Raw genomic sequence first — 7,409 nt, forward strand, 5'->3', positions numbered from 1 at the left:
GACAGATCCATTAGGTCCTCCATTCCCTCAACTCATTATTAGTTTCTAGAAGATTAATATTTTATAAATGTTCCATTTATTTGTTTCTAAGTTCTGCTTATGGCTTCTTCAAGTAAGGCCAGGGAGTGCAGCAATGGGGCTTAGGTACAGTGGTACCTCAGGTTACATACGCTTCAGGTTACATACGCTTCAGGTCACAGACTCCGCTAACCCAGAAATAGTACCTCGGGTTACGAACTTTGCTTCAGGATGACAACAGAAATCGTGCTCCGGTGGCGCAGCAGCAGTGGGAGGCCCCATTAGCTAAAGTGGTGCTTCAGGTTAAGAACAGTTTCAGGTTAAGAACAGACCTCCGGAACGAATTAAGTTCTTAACCCGAGGTACCACTGTATATTTATGGAGATATTCTATAAATGAATCAAAATTGTACCTGTAATTCAGAGGTGGGGAATGTTGCTAGACTGCAGCTCCCACCTTCCCTGGTTGTTGGGGCTGATGGAAGTTTGGGGCTGATTGGGGCACACCTGGAGGTTCCCCTCCACTGGTGTAAACCAAAAGCTGTGTTCAATGACAGTTTTTTTTAACAGTGTGGGCCATTCATTTCAGCCAACATAAACTGATGTTTTAGTGTGCAATACGGATTGATGTAGGCAGAGATTATCCATATTAAATCTTGCAAAAGTGATTATCACTATGGTCCTGTTGAATTATAAGAATGTCCTGGAATTCACAAATCTGTTGGTTTCATGCCAAGGAGCCCAGATGGAAAAGGAGGGTAGGGCACCTACACCTCAAATCGCTGTATAGGAGAAGAAATTTCAGCAGATGACAGCAGTTAAAGGGGCCGAAGCCCTGCCCTACTATTCTCCTGACCACCCTATTTCATCCTGAGACCGCAAGTTGGAGAAGCACAACAACTTGTTCAGAGAAGTTCAGCAAGGTATATCAGATGGTACACCCAAGCAGAAAGTGGTGCTTCACATGGTACTCGTGCTAAGAATGTTACATGAAGGAGTTTATCTGGGAGTTGGTTCACTCACAATATGTGTGTATGTCAGGGGTGTGCGGTCATTGGACTAAGGGGACTAGGCTAGTCCCCTAAATGTTCCCCTGGTGTCTCCTTCCCAAAGCCCAGGAAGCTTCTGCCTGGCTTAGGGAGGAAGGCGCGAGGCTTAGATGGGTCCAAGATCTGTCCTGCCGTCTTCACAAAGCCCATCCGGCTTTTGGAAGGAGGCAGGAGAGTTCCAGCATTCTGTCGGAGCCCTGGCACCCCCTTCACAAAGCCTGGGAAGCTTCTGTCCAGCTTAGGGAGGGAGGTGCGATGCTCACATGCACAACGTTAGGACGTCACATGGGTTACGTCAACGGCCCCCTGCACACCCCTCACCCTAACTGTTCCCCTATGAAAAAAATCACTGCACGCCACTGGTGTACGTGTTCATATGCCTATGCTGATATCCTCCGTATACAACAGCAGATTGTGCAAACAGAACAGACCTCGCAACTCTGCATGACCTACTTTGGGAAGAAACAGAATGATAGAATCATAGACGTTCCAGAGGTAGAACACTTATCCAGATTGGGTTTCCTATGGAAGGATGTTATTGGAGGCTTATGGTGTGCTGTTATATTTTAGTTTATAAATCTACAGGTTGAGCATAGATATGCCTCTGACTATCATCTAGGCCTGGGGGCCTCTCTACTTGCAGCTTACCTAACAATTGATGTGTCTCCTAACTTGGCTTTCTAACCAATATGAAATATTTGCACGCTCCCCACCCCTCACACATAGCAAAGCATTCGTTTATTACAGTGATTCCTTTTTTGCACCAAGGGGAAAAGACGGCAATACAATTAACACAGAATATGCTTGTGTTGCAACTTGCTGATGAGTAAAAGCCATGTAGGTATCAAGCAATGGAGAGCCACCAGAGGGCGCCCAGTCCCCACTAAATCTACAGGGGAAAAAGCAGGCTTGTCAGCATAACAAATACACTCTCAAGCAGACCACCAAAAGGTTCTCGTGTAACAATATTTATCTGAGTTACTTAAAAAAAAATGAACAGCTGACTGTTTCCCCTGCATTACAGTGTGAGCATAAAGTAGGAAAAAACAGCCCCAACAGAACAAGAAATCTGTTTGTCCTGCTAGATGCTTTAGAGCTGGCACATCCAACAGGTAGATCGTGATCTACCGGTAGATTACTGGATGTCTTTGGTAGATCACTGGTAGATCACTGGCTCCCCCCAAAGAAGCTCAACAACTTTGGGTCCCCTAAAAAACTCAACATTATAGTCCTGTACCCCCCCAAAATGGTGCTTTCCTCCTCCCTAAAAAAAAGCTCAACAACCAGCCCTGCTCTAGAGAACAAGGATGGGGAACCTGTGGCCCCCATATATGTTATTAGACTACAACTTCCATAATCCCTGAACACCTGCTATGTTGCTTGGGGCTGATGGGAAGTGGAACTCAGCATCATCTGGAGGGCCACAGGCTCCTCACCCTGCTCTAGACTTCACTGCCTCATAGACTGTTGGGGCTCATATCTTTTTTCTGCTTGGTACTGATGTATTGCCAACTTGCAATCCCAATCCTTTCCTGGGTCTTGCCTGTTCCTGCTTTGTGTTAACTGAGCTGGTCCAGCTTATTTGAAGCAATTACTGTAACTGTTACTATTGCCGATTGTGTGAATACGCCAACTACAGCAGGAAGCAATTTGTACAGAAACCTATGGCAGGTTTTGCCAATGTGGTGCCCTCCAGATTTCGTTGGACGAAAACTCCCATCAGCCCTGGCCAGCATAACAAATCCACACCACTCTCCTCCTCCTTCTCCTCCTCTTCTTCCTCCATGGCCTGAATCTGCGGAGGGGAGGCATTATGCCACAAGCGGCGAAACGTCCGGGACTAGGCCTGGGCTTCAACTCCCATAAGCCACAACCAGCATAGTCAGTGGTGAGGGATGATGGGAACTGTAGTCCAGCAATATCTGGAGCAGGGTAGTCCAATACATGGCCTGAGGGCCACATGTAGCCCTCAAGGACCTTTTTGGTGGCTGTTAGTGCTGCCTTTCCAAGCTGGATAAGTGAGGCGCTGGGCTTTGGGAGGAAGCGTGAAGGCTTTGACAGGGACCTGGAGTCCTCCATCCTCCTAGTTAGCACATTCCCAGCTTTAGGAAGGTGGTGGGAGGGCTTTAGGACCCTGCCAGAGCCTTGTGCCTCATTCCCAAAGCCCAGCACCTCACTTAGCTGGATTTTGGAAGGCAGTGTGAGGGCTTGTGTGTGTGAGAGAGAGAAATTTTGGCCTCACTCCCCCCCCCCAATGTAATAACGCAGTGTGCAGCCTGCGGGTTCCATGTTGAAAGACTCTTGCAGCCCACTTGGTCTGAAAAGTTGGGCTGCTCTGATCTGGACGTTTGCAAGTTTCCAGCCCTTCCTCCAGTCAAACTGATATACTCCCATGACTGCTTCACATTTAAAACAAAAAATCAGGAGCCTGTTCAGCTTATCTCTTGTGTAACATCTAGTTTGGCCTGTAGACCTGAGGAAATCCAGGTTCAACTTCCTGCCATGAAACCCATTTGGTATGCCACTATCTCTTCATGCCATCCCTCAATCATAGCCTCTTCTTTAAAAAAATCAGTAGAAAATTACACACAGGACTATAGAACACAGGACATAGTTTGTTCCTTGGATCATGACTAAAACATATACCCCCGTAACTTTATTTGCCCCAGGCTAAGACTCTCTCAATTGAAATGTTCACTTTAGGCTGCAATCACAAACCCATGATCCTGGAAGTAAGCTCTATTGAATACAGTGGGACTTACTTCGGAGTACGTATGCATAGGCTTTCACTGTTGGAGTAATTTGAAAACCGCAAACATCTGATTTCAGGAAACCTATTTCATGTGAGACTGAAAGTGAAACGCAGGACGCTCCCACCACTTGGCCCAGCAACAAAAGTCCATTTATTGCACAGGATCAAAACATCTTCCATTCATGGCAGAATTTTTGTTCTAGGAATATCTCATTTCCCCAGCAAACAGCTATATATTTCTGCTGAGAAAATAGAATTCTTTGCTCAGCAAGCCATTTGCGGAGTGTTGACTGGAGTATAGTTGCACAAAAGGCATGACCCCCTGATATCGCTGAAGCCACGGTACTCCCATCACCCAATGCTCGCCCTATGTTGTGACCCTAACACCATGGCTGAGCCTGCAGAGAGGGGATCTGCATAGGGGAGGTGGAACTGATTTGTATCCAGGCCAAAAATAAAGTAAGGAAGCAAAGGCCTTTGTTGTTTATCAACCCTATCTCCTGCCAAGCACCCAGTTTTCAGTGAAGGGTGTAACTTCAAAATTGTGACATGTGATGCTGCTAGAGCAGGAACTAGTCATCATGCCCTGACTAATAAGGGGGTGGTGGGCCATCCCCTATTTTTTAGAGTTTGTTGTCAATTAGTCGTGTCCGACTCTTCGTGACCCCATGGACCAGAGCATGCCAGGCACTCCTGTCTTCCACTGCCTCCTGCAGTTTGGGACCCACAAATCATAAAACCACCCAAACCCAAGTCTTTAGCTGCAGAAGAGACACCAAGGTTACAGTCCTATGACTAATTATTTGGGAGTAAGTCAGTGAATACATCAGGGTTTACTTCTGAGTAAACATAATAGGATTGCTGCTAGTGCAGTCCTAGCCATGTTTACTGAGAAGTAAGTCCAGCTAGATTCAGCAGGGCTTACTCCCAAGGTAGTACATGTAGAATTACAGCCTATGCATGTGACCACACCTCTTGGTAAATTTAACAATATGTTGTTGCAAAAGAGAGAGAGAGTGATTTTTGATGTTTGTTGGGCAGCTGCATTGAGGAGGCAATTATTTCTAATTGAATAGAACAGTCAGAGCCATGTTACCTTGGTACATTGTCTGCATAGCCACCCCAAAGAATGGTTATGATGTAATATAAATGGAATGGGATGAACTAGTCTAGTTCAATAAAATCACAAAGGCTGTTAAGCATTTTCATTCCATCCTTATCAGAATGTCTTTCATCTCAGTTCCTATCAGGATAGAGGCACAGTGTGTGATCTGATCTCAGTGCCAAGTGACCTTGCAATTATTTTCAAAAGATCTCAGCTTTTGTAACCGAGGACTTACATTTTCAGAAGAGGTTAGATTCCCGCTTTTAATCCTGAACCGCTGACTTTGAGCTCTTTGGGATGTCTGAATTATTGTGTGCCTATGAAAACATGACAAAAGCATACTGGGCTGACTTCCAGAGGTGCTGAGCCTCCAGAGCTGAAGTTTATGTAAGTTAGCCAAATCCTGCTTCAATGGCAGATCCAGGAAAACCTGCCCTTGACTCCCGTGGAGTTACACTGCGTCATTGCTAATATAGTAGGAAAACCATGCTTGGTGTACAGCTTATTATGAGATGTAAGATTGGACCTGGTACAGCAAAGCCTGATTTAAGATAGCTTTTGAAACCTATTCTCTGGTATTGAACTTGGAGAATAGCCTAAAAGGCATGCCATGTATTACTACAGTTGAAGCTAATTGGGTGTAATGCTTACCTTGTTAAGTTGCTCAGATGGGAGAGTGCCTAGGAACAAATCGCTGCCGCCCTTAGCTTTTGAAAAGGAAAGGGGGGTTCCAACAAAACAAACTCAGAGTCATCCCAATAAAGATCTCATGCCTCCCTGCTGCTTGCATTCCGAAGCTTTGGTGATGTCTGCACACTACCTGACTGTTCCCCAAACAGTGCTTTTCTTCCCAAGAAAAGATATTGCACCTGTCTCTACTTATAGGCCATGGGAACTCAGCCAGATGGGCGGGGTATAAATAATAAATTATTTATATTTATTTATTTATCTAACAAGAGGAAGAATACTTTGAGATTCAGGAAATGCTCAGGTTTAATTTTTTGTGTCCCTGAACTTCTGTTACAGCCATAGATTTGCAGACTAAACTAATGAGGCCCTGGAAAGGCTTGCACCCATTTAGAGAAACATTGTCTGTCTCACTGAAATTGCAGCACCATGAATTTCATCACAGTGAACGTATTTTCATGGCTTTTTGAATCTGATTTCAAGGCATAGCTCAGCAGTAACAAAATGGGGTTTTATGCTTTTATGCTGCATCTCAGACACTCTAGAATACTACTTGCCTTGTTGATACAAACATGGCATAGTATGATATGTAGGTTTCTGAGAGCCTTACCTGTCTGCAGTTCTTACCTTAGTCTTCTCTGATAAATATCTTGAGTCAGGGTTTATTATTATTATTTTAAAAAAGAAAACCTTACAGCTGAGATATGTTGGCTTATAAAAGACCTATCAGCCAGAAATCCCCTATCATCATACTCTCTGGGCACACAGATTGGCATTCAATGTCACACTATGTTGCATGTTCAGTGTGCACAAGCATTTTGGCTTGTCAGATGGACTGATCCTCCTCCCCATGCTCTTTTTCTGGGAGTTTTCATGACCCCCACCAAGTCATGTAGATACCCCATAAAAAGGGATTTAACTCAGGCAATTGCTGAGAAAAGTGAAGAGGGCAGCAAGGCAGCATGTCAGAGTTTGTTGCTCAATGACTAGGAAGGTCTGAAGACGGACTCTTACTTGTGTTTGGACAAACTTGGATTACTCTGCACAACTGCAAATCCTGAGAACACACAGTTCCTTCTCTCATCTGAGAATCCCACTTCAAGTTCAGATCTTCTTGCTTTTTGTGGAATACTTGGGTAGAGTGGAAACACAGCACACACCCTACACTTGTTACGCCAGCCCTGCTCATATTTGTTTGAACACCTAAAGAAGGCTGAAGAATGGAAAGATGGTCCATTTGCTGGCATGGTTTGAGTCCATACTGCAAACAGACTTCAAAGGAGCTCCCTTTCAGTACCCATCAGCTTCTTGGCCTCTGAAAAGATCATCAGACATCCTAATAATGCCTACCTAGCAAAGTTATCCCACAGCAGGGCAGGAAAGAGGTAAGCCAGCTTCCCATCCCTACCTGAAGAGGAATTCCTTTTTTTAGGTAGATCTTGTTAAGTTGTGGGTGAACATATCAGACGACACAGCGATTCTTCAAACAGCTCTTGTTTATTCACAGGCCAGAACTGAACTGGCCTGAGATAGGCTGAGACCCTATCTGCCCGCGGACTGCCTTGCCAGAGTGGTGCATGCTCTGGTTATCTCCCGCTTGGACTACTGCAATGCGCTCTACGTGGGGCTACCTTTGAAGGTGACCCGGAAACTACAACTAATCCAGAATGCAGCAGCCAGACTGGTGACTGGGAATGGCCGCCGAGACCATATAACACCGGTCTTGAAAGACCTACATTGGCTCCCAGTACGTTTCCGAGCACAATTCAAAGTGTTGGTGCTGACCTTTAAAGCCCTAA

This window comes from Podarcis pityusensis (assembly GCF_964106645.2).
Source record: "Podarcis pityusensis genome assembly, chromosome: 2".
In the NCBI taxonomy this organism is placed as follows: Eukaryota; Metazoa; Chordata; class Lepidosauria; order Squamata; family Lacertidae; genus Podarcis; species Podarcis pityusensis.